This window comes from Staurois parvus, unplaced genomic scaffold (genome assembly GCF_062004578.1).
Source record: "Staurois parvus isolate SC_StPar_1 unplaced genomic scaffold, SC_StPar_1.0 ptg000276l, whole genome shotgun sequence".
Taxonomy (NCBI): domain Eukaryota; kingdom Metazoa; phylum Chordata; class Amphibia; order Anura; family Ranidae; genus Staurois; species Staurois parvus.
Window position 1 is genome coordinate 6,747,106 of NW_028318072.1, and position 16,473 is coordinate 6,763,578.

The window sequence follows — 16,473 nt, forward strand, 5'->3', positions numbered from 1 at the left end:
ACAGAATCGTTACTCGGGGACACAGAATCATTACTGAGGGACACAGAATCGTTACTCGGGGACACAGAATCGTTACTCAGGGACACAGAATCGTTACTCGGGGACACAGAATTGTTACTCGGGGACACAGAATTGTTACTCAGGGACACAGAATCGTTACTCAGGGACACAGAATTGTTACTCAGGGACACAGAATCGTTACTTTCTGCTTCACAACCACTATTGAATTAAAGAGTATGTCAGACAACACGCAGAGGAGTGGCAGAGGAGGCAATGTTTCAGGAGCGAGCAGACGTGGCAGCAGAGGAAGGGGTCGAGGCAGCACTAGTCGCAGCCAGAGGCCAGTGCTCCCGGTGTCATCCAGCAGTCGTGTCTCCACCGACAACCCTGCCGTCATCGATTGGTTGACTCGGTCGTCTTCCTCTTCCCAGGTCACCTCTGACACCTACAGCCAACGGTCGGTGGGTACGTCAGACACAACCGTTAGTTGGCATGGCCCAGGAGCAAGCCCACTGAAATCACGTGTCCTCGACCTGCCCCTGTCCTTTGGTGTTCCCTCACCAAGCAAAGTATCGCATGCTGTGGGCTCAGCCCCACTGTACAGTGAGGAAGAGCTAACAGAGGGCGGTCAGGAACGGGGGGAGACATCCGCCTCTTCAGCAGCCAGGCGAAGAAGTACTGGCGAGGAGAGTGGCTCAGTAGCCGGTCTAGAGACAGGTCTGTCTCCTGACCCACACGCAGCCGAGGGGGCGAGTAGTGACGCGGAGACCCTAATTGATGATGATGAGGCTGATCGCACTTGGCAGCCTCGTCGTCATCAGGCTATTGCTTCCGCATCATCAGGAGAAGAGGGAGGCAGCTTGGCAGCGAGCAAAACAGTCGGTGGGTTGCCCAGGAGGCAGCAGGGTCGCAGCAGTGTCAGTGGAGGCAAACGGCCACGGAGTAGAGCACCAGCTCCACTGCAGCCTACCACCACGGCCAGTAGTGGTGCCGGTGTGCACGGAGGAAGTAGCAGTCAGCCAGTGAGGAGTAGCGGGGGCAAAGTTTCCTACTCGGCGGTGTGGCAATTTTTCGTCAAGCCGCCCGAGGAAGTAAACGTAGCCGTATGTCGACTATGTGGCCAGAAAGTCAAGCGTGGCCAGGGGGCCCATGTTGGGACTACAGCGTTGCGTCAGCATATGCAGCGTCGCCATTCGGTGGCCTGGGAAAACCGTGATAAAGATACGGCGGTTCTGCCTACCCCAGCCCCCGCTCCATCACCCGCTCCGTTACTTGCTCCGTCACCCGACGTCAATCGCCCTCTATCAGCCAGTCAAGGCTCCAACACCTCTGCTGAGGGGAGTTGTCGCTCGTTGGCATCTTCCGCTCGTTCAGATGCTCCTTCTCCTGCTACTCCTCTTCACGGATTCCGTCAGCAGTCTTTCTTGGAATCCGTTTCCAAGAGACAACAGTTTGCGAGCACGCACCCGACGGTGCAGAAGCTGAACGTCCTCTTGTCCAAGTTGCTGGTGCTGCAGTCCCTCCCTTTCCAAGTGGTGGACTCAGCACCTTTCCGAGAAATGATGGCATGTGCCGAGCCGCGGTGGAGAGTGCCAAGCCGGCATTTCTTCGCCAAAAAGGCAGTGCCAGCCCTGCATTCACATGTAGAAGAGATGGTGGGCCAGTCTTTGAGCATGTCGGTCTCTGCCAAAGTGCACGGCAGCGCCGACGTGTGGAGCTGTAACTACGGTCAGGGACAGTACATGTCATTTACGGCCCACTGGGTGAACGTGGTGCCGGCACAGCCGCACCAGCAACTTGGACAGGTCACGCCGCTTTTGCCTCCACGTTTGCACGTCCTTGGTCCAGCAAAGATGTCCGCCTCTACCACCTCTTCTTCCGCCGTGTCCTCAGCCGCCACCCCCGTGCCAAGTCCCATTACCCGACCGGCATATCACATGTGCAGGGCGCAACGGTGTCACGCTGTGCTGCACCTGGTATGCCTTGGCGAACGTAGTCACACAGGGGAGGAACTTCTGAGTGTAATGAACAGAGAAATCGACAGATGGCTGTCTCCGCGCAAACTGAAAATCGGAACCATGTTGACCGACAACGGAAAGAACATGGTGTCTGCTCTGCGTCAAGGAAGGTTGTGCCATGCTCCATGCATGGCTCACGTGTTCAATCTGGTTGTCAAGCGGTTCCTAAAATCCACCATCCCACTGCAAGACATCCTTAAAATGTCACGTAAACTTTGCATGCATTTCAGCCATTCCTACACCGCAAAGCACACCCTCCTTGAGCTGCAGCGGCAGAACGGAATTCCACAGCATCGCCTGATCTGCGACGTTGCAACAAGGTGGAATTCAACCCTACATATGTTAGACCGCCTTTACGAACAGCGAAAGGCCATCACCGATTTCCTGATGTTACAAGCGGATAAAGGTACTCCCCTGTGTAACTTCGATGTCAGCCATTGGCAGCTCATGCGTGACACCTGCCGCTTGCTCAGGCCCTTTGAGGAGGCCACGCTATTCGTGAGTCGGCAGGACTATGGGATGAACGACGTCATTCCTCTGTTGCACGTCCTGGAACAAATGCTGTTAACAATGGCTGGTCAGGGTGCGGTAGACGTGGCGCACAGATCTCAACGCCACATGACCCCTGTGGGGGCAGGACAGGAAGAAGAGGAGGAGGTAGAGGAGGACATTGGTGCTCAGGAATTATTGAGTGAAATGGGTGGTTTTTCCACTCAGCGGACAGGAGTGGAGGAGCAGGAGCATCTGGTAGAGGAGGAGGAGGAGGAGACAGAGGACCCAGACGCACCGTGGCAGTATGCTGTGGAGATGGAGGCAGGGAGTCCCTCGCATTCCTTGGCACAAATGGCCCATAGCATGCTCGGTTGCTTGCGTAGCGACAGCCGAATAATAACCATCAGACAGAGGGATGACTTTTGGCTGTCCACCTTGTTGGACCCTCGCTACCGTTCAAAAATGGTGGCCTTTTTCACACCTGCTGAGAGGGAGGCCAAAATAAAGTACTATAAAAACCACCTATGTAGTCAGTTGGTCTCTGCCTTTCTGCGCCAACGTCCATCCTCAGACACTGTGGGCCCTGTGCGCTCGCGTTCCGCTGCCATGGCAGCAGGGGAGGGGTGGGGTGGTAGGAGCAGTGGCAGCTCCACCAGCAGCAGCTGCCTCAGTCTGCAGTCGATGATGAATAGCTTTCTTCACCAGCGCAGTGAGGAAACTACTAACCAGCCGCAGCAGCAGCATCAGGTGGACCTGGAGCAGGACCTCAAACAACAGGCTCGGGCCTACTTGGACAGCACCCTGCCAACCGAGGTAGACAATCCCCTTGACTACTGGGCAACGAAACTTGACATTTGGCCCCAACTAGCTGAATTTGCCCTTGAAAGCCTGTCATGCCCGGCCAGTAGCGTGGCATCGGAGCGCGTGTTTAGTGCGGCAGGAGGTATTGTAACTCCGCGGAGGACACGACAGTCCACCCAAAGTGTGGAGAGACTCACGTTTGTGAAAATGAATCAGGCGTGGATTAGTCTGGATTTCAAACCACCAGTTCCTGACACAACTGACTAAATCCGCCATGAATCATACCCCAAACATGTTATTATTTTTAACATAGGCCTCTGTATGGCCTTCAATTTAAGCTGCTTACGCTTCGCCACTCTGCCATGGGCCCCTGTACCGCCTCCTCTTGCTGCTGCCAGGTCCAGAGTGTGTCATGGGTCCCTGTACGGCCTCCCATTGCTGCTGTCTCCATCGCCACACTCTGCCATGTGCCACTTTCAGGTCTCCTTACACTGTTGGTGGGTTCCATTTTGTGATAGGGTGCTGTATGGCCTTCCATTGCTGCTGCCTCCACCGCCACCCTGCGCCATGTGCCTCTGTCGTCTGCTCACGCTGCTGACGGCTTCCGCTTTTTAACCGAGGCCTGTGTTTGGCTTCCGAATACTGCTGCATCCACCGCCACCCTGCGCCATGTGTCTCTGTCGTCTGCTCACGCTGCTGACGGCTTCCGCTTTTTAACCGAGGCCTGTGTTTGGCTTCCGAATACTGCTGCATCCACCGCCACCCTGCGCCATGTGTCTCTGTCGTCTGCTCACGCTGCTGACGGCTTCCGCTTTTTAACCTAGGCCTGTGTATGGCTTCAGAATAATGCTGCCTACACCGCCACCCTGCGCCATGTGCCTCTGTCGTCTGCTCACGCTGCTGCCAGGTCCATACTGATTCATGGCCCCCTGTACCGGCTCCTCATGAACGTGGTTCAGCGGGTTTGCATCACTTAACGGCAAATCGTTGACAAACGCTGGGACGTTCAGTGTTGTGCGCATTAAGCCAGACACCAAAGGGCAGCACAGACCTGTTATTACTCGCTCAAGCATGGCTGAACAAAACCAGTCTCTACCACAAATTGGACCCAGACCTGCCCAGGGTCTCGTAAGTAGATTGCACGGAGGAGTAGAGTTCGTTATTGGAATTAACTGTGAGGGACTTTTAAACCTAGGCCTGTGTATGGTCTTCAATTGAAGCTGCTTCTGCTCCGACACTCTGCCATTGGACTCTTGATAGTCGTCTCCCCACGCTGCTGCTGGGGGGACTTTTTAACATAGGCCTCTGTATGGCCTTCAATTTTAGCTGCTTACGCTCCGCCACTCTGCCATGGGCCCCTGTACCGCCTCCTCATGCTGCTGCCAGGCCCGTAATCTGCCATGGGCCCCCGTACCGACTCCTCATGCTGCTGCCAGGCCCGTAATCTGTCATGGGCCCCTGTACCGCCTCCTCATGCTGCTGCCAGGTCCAGAGTGTGTCATGGGTCCCTGTACGGCCTCCCATTGCTGCTGTCTCCATCGCCACACTCTGCCATGTGCCACTTTCAGGTCTCCTCACACTGCTGGTGGGTTCCATTTTGTCATAGGGTGCTGTATGGCCTCCCATTGCTGCTGCCAGGCCCGTAATCTGCCATGGGCCCCCGTACCGACTCCTCATGCTGCTGCCAGGCCCGTAATCTGTCATGGGCCCCTGTACCGCCTCCTCATGCTGCTGCCAGGTCCAGAGTGTGTCATGGGTCCCTGTACGGCCTCCCATTGCTGCTGTCTCCATCGCCACACTCTGCCATGTGCCACTTTCAGGTCTCCTCACACTGCTGGTGGGTTCCATTTTGTCATAGGGTGCTGTATGGCCTCCCATTGCTGCTGCCAGGCCCGTAATCTGCCATGGGCCCCCGTACCGACTCCTCATGCTGCTGCCAGGCCCATAATCTGTCATGGGCCCCTGTACCGCCTCCTCATGCTGCTGCCAGGTCCAGAGTGTGTCATGGGTCCCTGTACGGCCTCCCATTGCTGCTGCCTCCACCGCCACACTGTGGCTCCACACTCTGGTTTTGGCCCCGTGACTGCCCAAATGAGTGAAGTGTGCGGTGATTCTAAGATCGACGGCACTCATCTGCATGTCATACTGACTGTCAGTATTATTTCTCTTCCCCAGCAGACTCCAAGGGCATTTAAATTAAAGGTACAGTGTTCTGCACTAATATAAAGGCTCTCTGAAGCCTAGAAACACCCTTTTTACACGTTAAATTCGCAGCGAATATATTCGCCTCAAATCGAATTTATTCCGCGAATTCGGCTAATCAGCCGAATCGAATTTTTGAATAATTCGCTCATCTCTAATGTCTTTGCTACGTGAAAGTTATAGTGCTTACAAATGGTGGATTTACTGGATTTTACTGGATTTTTTTTTATACTAGTAATGGCGGAGATCAGTGACTTATAGTGGGACTGCGGCGGGCATTGGGGGGGAACTGACTGTCACTGAGATCTCCAGTGACACTGATACTGTGATCAGTGCTAGTAAAAAGCACTGACACTGTACTAATGACACTGGACAGGAAAAGGTTAACATCTGGAGCGATCAAAGGGTTTTCTGTGTGCTGTGTGTCTGTTTCACTGTGTAAGCATATTGCTTTGCAGAGCAATACAAAGCAATGTGCAGAAGCTGACAGGGGAGAGATCTGCATTGTTCACATACATGTCTCTCCCCCATCAGTGATACTTGGTGATTGCCAGGTGCTGGTGAGGAAATCACCCACCGGGACCCAGTGATTGACAGCCAAGGCCACCAATGGTGGCTCAGGTTGGGCGAGCATGTGCCCCCTACCTGGAAATGCGAAATCATATATATATATATACGTGATTTTGTGCAACCCCACCGCCCTGTAGCAGTATTTTTGCTATAGGGCGGCGAGAAAGAATTCATTATGGCGGAGATTTTTTTAAAGGCTACATATGAAGCCCCATTAGGAAATGGTCACAGTAGCTCTCATCGATGAAAAACTTCAAGCCAGATTTATGAAAACAAAGAGGAGTTTTATACTATGTGGCCAATAGCATTCCATTAATATATTCCTATCTGAAGGGCTGCCTTTTCACCATTGACCAATTACCCCTCTCGGCAATTGGAAAGTCCCTTTTTTTGGTCTGCTCTGCTCCTTATCACAGCCATTTATGATACTGTAATCAATAAGGATAAGTGATGTATAGCATGCACCATTCCCCTGCTATCTCTCTGCCTCACGGGCTGGTCTGCAATGAATGATAACTGGAGTCTGCTACTGCTGTTCTAAGATCTCCCATGACTATTCACTGGAGTACAGTATGGCAAGCTGCCAAGTGAGATCTTTGCACAACTTGATCAATATACTGAAAAAAAGCAGCAACTGCTCTCTGTTGCAGAAACAGGACTGTGCTTCTTGCTGCAATGTCAATCAGAATATGAGAGAGCACATGTATCTGCTCTGCAAGCCAAGACTCTCAGACAGCATAAACAAAGAGCTCGGAAGCCATAAAACACCAACTTTTTGTAGGCTTCTGGCACTTAAAAGCCTTCGATATGCATATCGGTGTCTTTCCAATTGAAACAAAGAAAAACTGACAACTGAAATTCTGAATGTTCATTGCGTGTTTGATTTTTTACATCAATTATAATTCTCACATTGGAAATTTTGTTTAAAGGGGAACTCCAGTCTAATATATTATTTATAAAGGATTTAGCAAAAGAGGTGAGCAAGCTGCTTTAATCAACTCTGGAGGTGATTTGCATAATTAGACTTTTTAGCCCATTCACACTTACCCTAGGTTCACACTTATGGGGATTTCAGTGCGTTTTCCAGTTTTCAGAAATGCTTTACAGTCCATTTAGCATGTATATAGTCAAGGTAAAAAAGTGAGCGCTATAAAGTCCAAGAAGCAGCCAAAGCACCAAAAGGTAAACCAAAAAAACTATCTTCTAGATAAACAAGGATAAATAAATAAGGTGCAGAGCTACAATGTCAAATGATCAATAAACTATAGCATAAATATTGCACAAATATACAAAGTAACAAAGGTGCAAAACATAAACTCTATGAGTGATAGAGGTGAGCACTAGCACTATGCTATGAGTAGCAGTATACTGAAAGCCAGTTCATATAAGTGTAAATTGGTGATAATTCATCTGAGTGGAATCTCAGGTAAGTGTTCCGTGAATATCCTGGTGATGTGCTGTGAGAAATGTAAAGAATACGCACTCACCAGAAGCGCAAGCTTTAAGCGCATATGTGTAAATGTGTATCTCCAAGGTATCTGCTGAAAATCTCCTTCAGAGCTGAGTCAGCCTGGTCTGGTCATAAACCGATATGGATCCCCTTCCCCTGGGCGGTTCTGCAGCACCTATGGCTCCACTCCAGAATGGGCTCTGTACAGGTATCCACTCATTCTCTCCTTGCGGATCTACAAGGAGGATCAACTGTAATCTGAATACATGTAAACCTAACTTTAAAGCTGAACTCTGGGCAGAAAAACTTTAATGCAAATATATTCTTCAATAGCTACCAAAAATATAAATCCAATTTGTGTGCATCAAATGCTTTTGCAAACCCAGATGTTACCTTGAAAAATCAGTGGCTGTGAATGACAGCAATGAAGCCAATGGGTTCCCACTGATGTCTCAGCCAATGAGGAGGGAGAATCCAACGTAGAGCAGAGGCTCTCATGAACATCACTGGACTGGAGGGGGCTCGGGTAAGAATTGGGGGGTTGCTGCACACAGAAGGCATTTTACCTTCATACATAGAACTAAGAAGGAGGTGTTACTGTGCTTATGGATATAATCAATAATTCCAAATAACCATTTGCAGCAGTCCTAATTATGAACTTATACACACAACCTCATAAGTAAATACCATATGGACCGTGCATGAATAGTGCAAAATAAATATATATATATATATCTATATCAATAAGTGAAAAGCAATATTAATAAAAAACAATATTGATTATTCAGTCCCAATGAGTGAAAATAGGGTGCAAGGTGCCAAAAATCTTGATTGTGAACTCCTTGTACAATACAACAGGTGCTCCACTGTGCTCAGCATGGTGCTCTACATGGACTGACACTCACCGTCATCTCGTGACCACCTATCTCTGGGATGGTCGTTTGTGCTTTTGGGACTATCCCAGTAAAACAGTGTTGCTAATGGTAACCGCTTGTTCCTCCAAAAGTGCTGTATCAATACCAACTCTCTCCTCTCCTTTTTCCTAATCGATATACAGCTGTCATATAATCCAGCTCTTTCCCAGCCTTCCAACAGGGAAACAGTGGCAGGAGGAGCTCAGCTTCTGGACATCTGCTGCTGGGCACATGATCAAAAAAAAAAATAGCCTTTCTCTATCCCTTTACTCTTTTTGTTCACCGGTCCACTCCACTCACCCCGTTCTGCATTTTTGGTGTGGTTTTTGAGTCACAGGTCCCTCGTAGTAGTGGTCACTGTGAAGCAATTTTTAAAAATCACAATAAAAGCAGAGATGTTGTTCCAAGTACTTTTTTTCCTTCCCTCTTCCTGCACTGACAACTCACAGCTGGTGGTGGGGAGCTGAGCTATTGTTTAAGAACTGTCATCCCAGTGCAGCTAAATGCGATATCTCCTGCGCTCCGGGACCCAGACCGGTGGTGAGTAGATGGAATCAAACTCCAAAAAAGGAAGGAACCACCGAAATAGACAAGGTCGTGCAGCTCCACACCAAGGCTGGGGAAGCCCAAACAGAACTGTGAGGAAGAACAACAAAAAGAAGCGCACCAACCTTGCGCATTACCTCAGTAACCAAAATTTATTAAATAAAAGAATGGTACTCACAAACAGCGAATAAAAACAGGCATGTAAGTCCACAAAGGGACTTTAAAGGCAAGATGCAAATGCGAATCCCATCATGGAGGAAGCCACTCAGTACAGCTGCCGCATTTCGAAGGACAAGCCTTCTTCCTCAGAGCTGACTGGACTATATACATGTGTATGTATGTATGTATGTATGTATGTATGTATGTATGTATAGTTCTATGTCTTTTTGCCGGTATATCCTGTTATATTAATATCAATTATTATTTATTGGTTTTATATATATATATACAGTTGTGTCCAAAATTATTCAACCCCCAATGCTGTAAAGGGGTTTAGGGACTATAGTGTACATTTGGAATTGTATTCAGAATCAAATCCTACAAGGACGTTGTAACTACCCAAATGCAACTAAAATGACATCAATTGTTTATGTAATACAGTAGTAAATGGTTCTTATGTGGTTTCTTCATTGCCACAATTATTCAACCCCTTAAAGACTACCACTCTGAAGAACAGAGGTTCATACAGGTGCTTTCCATCAGGTATTGAAAACACCTGTGGATGTCACCGAGCAGCAATCAAGCATAATAAGCACCAATTAGGCAGCTTTAAAATGACTGTGATACTCAGCTCCTTCTAGACATTTACTGGTGTGGTTACAAACATGGTGAAGGCAAGAGAATGGTCCAGGAAGACAAGAGAAGAGGTGATTTCTCTTCACAGGAAGGGCAATGGCTATAAGAAGATTGCAAAGATGTTAAACATACCAAGAGACACCTTAGGAAGCATCATTCGCAAATTCAAGGCAAAGGGCACTGTTGAAACGCTACCTGGTCGTGGCAGAAAGAAGATGCTGACTTCGACTGCTGTGCGCTACCTGAAGCGTAGAGTGGAGAGAAGTCCCCGTGTGACTGCTGAGGAACTGAGAAAAGATTTGTCAGATGTGGGTACAGAAGTTTCAGCCCAGACAATAAGACGCACACTGCGTAATGAAGGCCTCCGTGCCAGAACTCCCAGGCGTACCCCCTTGCTGTCTCCAAAGAATAAGAAGAGTCGACTGCAGTATGCCAAAAGCCATGTGGACAAACCACAAAAGTTGTGGGATAGTGTTCTGTGGACTGATGAAACAAAATTAGAACTGTTTGGGCCCATGGATCAACGCTATGTTTGGAGGAGGAAGAACAAGGCCTATGATGAAAAGAACACCTTGCCTACTGTGAAGCATGGTGGAGGGTCAATCATGCTTTGGGGCTGTTTTGCTTCTGCAGGTACAGGGAAGCTTCAGCGTGTGCAAGGTACCATGAATTCTCTTCAGTACCAGGAGATATTGGATGGAAACGTGATGCAGTCCGTCACACACCTGAGGCTTGGGAGACGTTGGACCTTTCAACAGGACAATGATCCCAAGCATACCTCCAAGTCCACTAGAGCATGGTTGCAGAGGAAAGGCTGGAACATTTTGGAGTGGCCATCGCAGTCACCAGACTTAAATCCGATTGAGAACCTCTGGTGGGACTTAAAGAAAGCAGTTGCAGTGCGCAAGCCTAAGAATGTGACTGAACTGGAGGCCTTTGCCCATGAAGAATGGGCGAAGATACCCGTAGATCGCTGCAAGACACTTGTGTCAAGCTATGCTTCACGTTTAAAAGCTGTTATAACTGTAAAAGGATGCTGTACTAAGTACTAAGATTGAATGTCACTTGGGGGTTGAATAAAACTGATAATGCTGTGAGCACAGAAAAGACATTTGTGGTTATTTCATTATAACTGTTATGTTATATTTGTCTGACCTACAAGTGCCTCTTTAATGTAAATGTAAGCAAGATGACTGAATGATCAAAAGCAATGTCAAACTGGCCAAAACACTCAATTTCAGTGGGGGTTGAATAATTTTGGCCACAACTGTATATATGTGTAAAGGACAATTTACAATATTTGTATATATATATATATATATATATATATATATATATGTATATGTGAATATGGGTGTAGAGGTTTTTTCATATATGTGTGCATTGGTGTACATTTATACCAGTTCTACTATTTTTATCATTATTATATATTATTATTATATATATTTTATATATTTTTTATATAGATATATTTTTATTATATATATTTTTTACATTTCTAATTAATTATTTAATGATTTAATATATCCATGTGCATGTATACATGTATTGTTTAGAGACACACATGTATATACATATATACTTCAGAAAAATACTCTTCATGTAGAAGTTTTGATGGTGGGATTATAGCTATAGGGGTTGGCATTTGCACCAACGATTCGTTGTGTATAGGTAGTTTGGAGACACATACACATTCAACCCGTTGGTATGTATTTGATCGGACAGCAGTAAGTGGGGGATGGAGAAACTAGGACCCTGTGGTGATGTAGCAGCGCTGCCTGTTGCGCGCGCAATGGCTATTGGATATGTGCCATTGAGATCGCGCTGCTGCCGTCCTAGTGCGCAGGCGCATGCGCATTTACTACCATGCCATTACGGCGTGCGTTTCACAGGCAGATTCCATCTGCAGCTACATCATGTAAGTAGAGATGAGCGAATTATTCAAAAATTTGATTCGGCTGATTCGGCGAATTCGTGAAAAAATTTTGATTCGAGTCGAATATATTCGCTGCGAATTTAACTTATAAAAGGGTGTTTCTAGGCTTCAGAGAGCCTTTATATTAGTGCAGAACACTGTACCTTTAATTTAAATGCCCTTGGAGTCTGCTGGGGAAGAGAAATAATACTGACAGTCAGTATGACATGCAGATGAGTGCCGTCGATCTAGAATCACCGCACACTTCACTCATTTGGGCAGTCACGGGGCCAAAACCAGAGTATGGAGCCACAGTGTGGCGGTGGAGGCAGCAGCAATGGGAGGCCATACAGCACCCTATGACAAAAATGGAAACCACCAGCAGTGTGAGGAGACCTGAAAGTGGCACATGGCAGAGTGTGGCGATGGAGACAGCAGCAATGGGAGGCCGTACAGGGACCCATGACACACTCTGGACCTGGCAGCAGCATGAGGAGGCGGTACAGGGGCCCATGACAGATTACGGGCCTGGCAGCAGCATGAGGAGTTGGTACGGGGGCCCATGGCAGATTACGGGCCTGGCAGCAGCAATGGGAGGCCGTACAGAGACCCATGACACACTCTAGACCTGGCAGCAGCATGAGGAGGCGGTACAGGGGCCCATGACAGATTACGGGCCTGGCAGCAGCATGAGGAGTCGGTACGGGGGCCCATGACACACTCTGGACCTGGCAGCAGCATGAGGAGGCGGTACAGGGGCGCATGACAGATTACGAGCCTGGCAGCAGCAACTTGGACAGGAGGACGTTCAGCTTCTGCACCGTCGGGTGCGTGCTCGCAAACTGTTGTCTCTTGGAAACGGATTCCAAGAAAGACTGCTGACGGAATCCGTGAAGAGGAGTAGCAGGAGAAGGAGCATCTGAACGAGCGGAATATGCCAACAAGCGACAACAGGGGCCCATGACAGATTACGGGCCTGGAAGCAGCATGAGGAGTCGGTACGGGGGCCCATGGCAGATTACGGGCCTGGCAGCAGCAATGGGAGGCCCGTAATCTGCCAGCACCCTATGACAAAAAATGGAACACACCAGCAGTGTGTGAGGAGACCTGAAAGTGGCACATGGCAGAGTGTGGCGATGGAGACAGCAGCAATGGGAGGCTGTACAGGGACCCATGAGAGACTCTGGACCTGGCAGCAGCATGAGGAGGCGGTACAGGGGCCCATGGCAGATTAGGGGCCTGGCAGCAGCTATGGGAGGCCCGTAATCTGCCAGCACCCTATGACAAAAAATGGAACCCACCAGCAGTGTGAGGAGACCTGAAAGTGGCACATGGCAGAGTGTGGCGATGGAGACAGCAGCAATGGGAGGCCGTACAGGGACCCATGAGAGACTGTGGACCTGGCAACAGCATGAGGAGGCGGTACTGGGGCCCATGGCAGATTACGGGCCTGGCAGCAGCAATGGGAGGCCCGTAATCTGCCAGCACCCTATGACAAAAAATGTAACACACCAGCAGTGTGAGGAGACCTGAAAGTGGCACATGGCAGAGTGTGGCGATGGAGACAGCAGCAATGGGAGGCGGTTCAGGGACCCATGAGACACTGTGGACCTGGCAGCAGCATGAGGAGGCGGTACAGGGGCCCATGGCAGATTAAGGCCTGGCAGCAGCAATGGGAGGCCCGTAATCTGCCAGCACCCTATGACAAAAGGGAACCCTGGGCTGGGGCAGGCAGAACCGCCGTATCTTTATCACGGTTTTCCCAGGCCACCAAATGGCGACGCTGCATATGCTGCCGCAACGCTGTAGTCCCAACATGGGCCCCCTGGCCACGCTTGACTTTCTGGCCACATAGTCGACATATGGCTACGTTTACTTCCTCGGGCGGCTTGACGAAAAATTGCCACACCGCCGAGTAGGAAACTTTGCCCCCGCTACTCCTCACTGGCTGACTGCTACTTCCTCCGTGCACACCGGCACCATTACTGGCCGTGGTGGTAGGCTGCAGTGGAGCTGGTGCTCTACTCCGTGGCCGTTTGCCTCCACTGACACTGCTGCGACCCTGCTGCCTCCTGGGCAACCCACTGACTGTTTTGCTCGCTGCCAAGCTGCCACCCTCTTCTCCTGATGATGCGGAAGCAATAGCCTGATGACGACGAGGCTGCCAAGTGCGATCAGCCTCATCATCATCAATTAGGGTCTCCGCCTCACTACTAGCCCCCTCGGCTGCGTGTGGGTCAGGAGACAGACCTGTCTCTAGACCGGCTACCGAGCCACTCTCCTCGCCACTACTTCTTCGCCTGGCTGCTGAAGAGGCGGATGTCTCCCCCCGTTCCCGACCGCCCTCTGTTAGCTCTTCCTCACTGTACAGTGGGGCTGAGCCCACAGCATACGATACTTCGCTTGGTGAGGGAACACCAAAGGACAGGGGCAGGTCGAGGACACGTGATTTTCAGTGGGCTTGACCTGCCCCTGCCCACCGACCGTTGGCTGTAGGTGTCAGAAGTGACCTGGGAAGAAGAAGACGACCGAGCCAACCAATCGATGACGGCAGGGTTGTCGGTGGAGACACGACTGCTGGATGACACCGGGAGCACTGGCCTCTGGCTGCGACTAGTGCTGCCTCGACCGCTTCCTCTGCTGCCACGTCTGCTCGCTCCTAAAACATTGCCTCCTCTGTCACTCCTATGCATGTTGTCTGACATACTCTTTAATTAAACGATTCTGTGTCCCTGAGTAACAATTCTGTGTCCCTGAGTAACAATTCTGTGTCCCTCAGTAACAATTCTGTGTCCCTCAGTAACAATTCTGTGTCCCTCAGTAACAATTCTGTGTCCCTGAGTAACAATTCTGTGTCCCTCAGTAACAATTCTGTGTCTGTCCCTGAGTAACAATTCTGTGTCTGTCCCTGAGTAACAATTCTGTGTCCCTCAGTAACAATTCTGTGTCCCTCAGTAACAATTCTGTGTCTGTCCCTCAGTAACAATTCTGTGTCCCTCAGTAACAATTCTGTGTCCCTCAGTAACAATTCTGTGTCCCTCAGTAACAATTCTGTGGCCCTCAGTAGCAAATCTGTGTCCCTCAGTAACAATTCTGTGTCTGTCCCTAAGTAACAATTCTGTGGCCCTAAGTAACGTTTCTGTGGCCCTAAGTAACGTTTCTGTGGCCCTAAGTAATGATTCTGTGGCCCTAAGTAACGATTCTGTGGCCCTAAGTAACGTTTCTGTAGCCCTAAGTAACGTTTCTGTGGCCCTAAGTAACGTTTCTGTGGCCCTAAGTAACAGTTCTGTGGCCCTCAGTAACAATTCTGTGTCCCTCAGTAACAATTCTGTGTCTGTCCCTGAGTAACAATTCTGTGTCCCTAAGTAACGTTTCTGTGGCCCTAAGTAACGGTTCTGTGGCCCTCAGTAACAAATCTGTGTCCCTCAGTAACAATTCTGTGTCTGTCCCTAAGTAACAATTCTGTGGCCCTAAGTAACATTTCTGTGGCCCTAAGTAACGTTTCTGTGGCCCTGAGTAACGATTCTGTGGCCCTAAGTAACGATTCTGTGGCCCTAAGTAATGATTCTGTGGCCCTAAGTAACGTTTCTGTAGCCCTAAGTAACGTTTCTGTGGCCCTAAGTAACGTTTCTGTGGCCCTCAGTAACAATTCTGTGTCCCTCAGTAACAATTCTGTGTCTGTCCCTGAGTAACACTTCTGTGTCCCTAACTAACGTTTCTGTGGCCCTAAGTAACGGTTCTGTGGCCCTCAGTAACAAATCTGTGTCCCTCAGTAACAATTCTGTGTCTGTCCCTAAGTAACAATTCTGTGGCCCTAAGTAACGTTTCTGTGGCCCTAAGTAACGTTTCTGTGGCCCTGAGTAACGATTCTGTGGCCCTAAGTAACGATTCTGTGGCCCTAAGTAACGATTCTGTGGCCCTAAGTAACGTTACTGTAGCCCTAAGTAACGTTTCTGTGGCCCTAAGTAACGTTTCTGTAGCCCTAAGTAACGTTTCTGTGGCCCTAAGTAATGGTTCTGTGGCCCTCAGTAACAGTTCTGTGGCCCTCAGTAACAATTCTGTGTCCCTCAGTAACAATTCTGTGTCTGTCCCTGAGTAACAATTCTGTGTCCCTAAGTAACGTTTCTGTGGCCCTAAGTAACGGTTCTGTGGCCCTCAGTAACAAATCTGTGTCCCTCAGTAACAATTCTGTGTCTGTCCCTAAGTAACAATTCTGTGGCCCTAAGTAACATTTTTGTGGCCCTAAGTAACGTTTCTGTGGCCCTAAGTAACAATTCTGTGTCTGTCCCTAAGTAACAATTCTGTGTCTGTCCCTAAGTAACAATTCTGTGTCTGTCCCTAAGTAACAATTCTGTGTCTGTCCCTGAGTAACAATTCTGTGGCCCTAAGTAACGTTTCTGTGGCCCTAAGTAACAGTTCTGTGGCCCTCAGTAACAATTCTGTGTCCCTCAGTAACAATTCTGTGTCTGTCCCTAAGTAACAATTCTGTGGCCCTAAGTAACGTTTCTGTGGCCCTAAGTAACGTTTCTGTGGCCCTAAGTAACAATTCTGTGGCCCTAAGTAACAATTCTGTGTCTGTCCCTGAGTAACAATTCTGTGTCTGTCCCTGAGTAACAATTCTGTGTCCTTAAGTAACGTTTCTGTGGCCCTAAGTAACGTTTCTGTGGCCCTAAGTAACGATTCTGTGTCCCTCAGTAACAATTCTGTGTCTGTCCCTAAGTAACAATTCTGTGTCTGTCCCTAAGTAACAATTCTGTGGCCCTAAGTAAC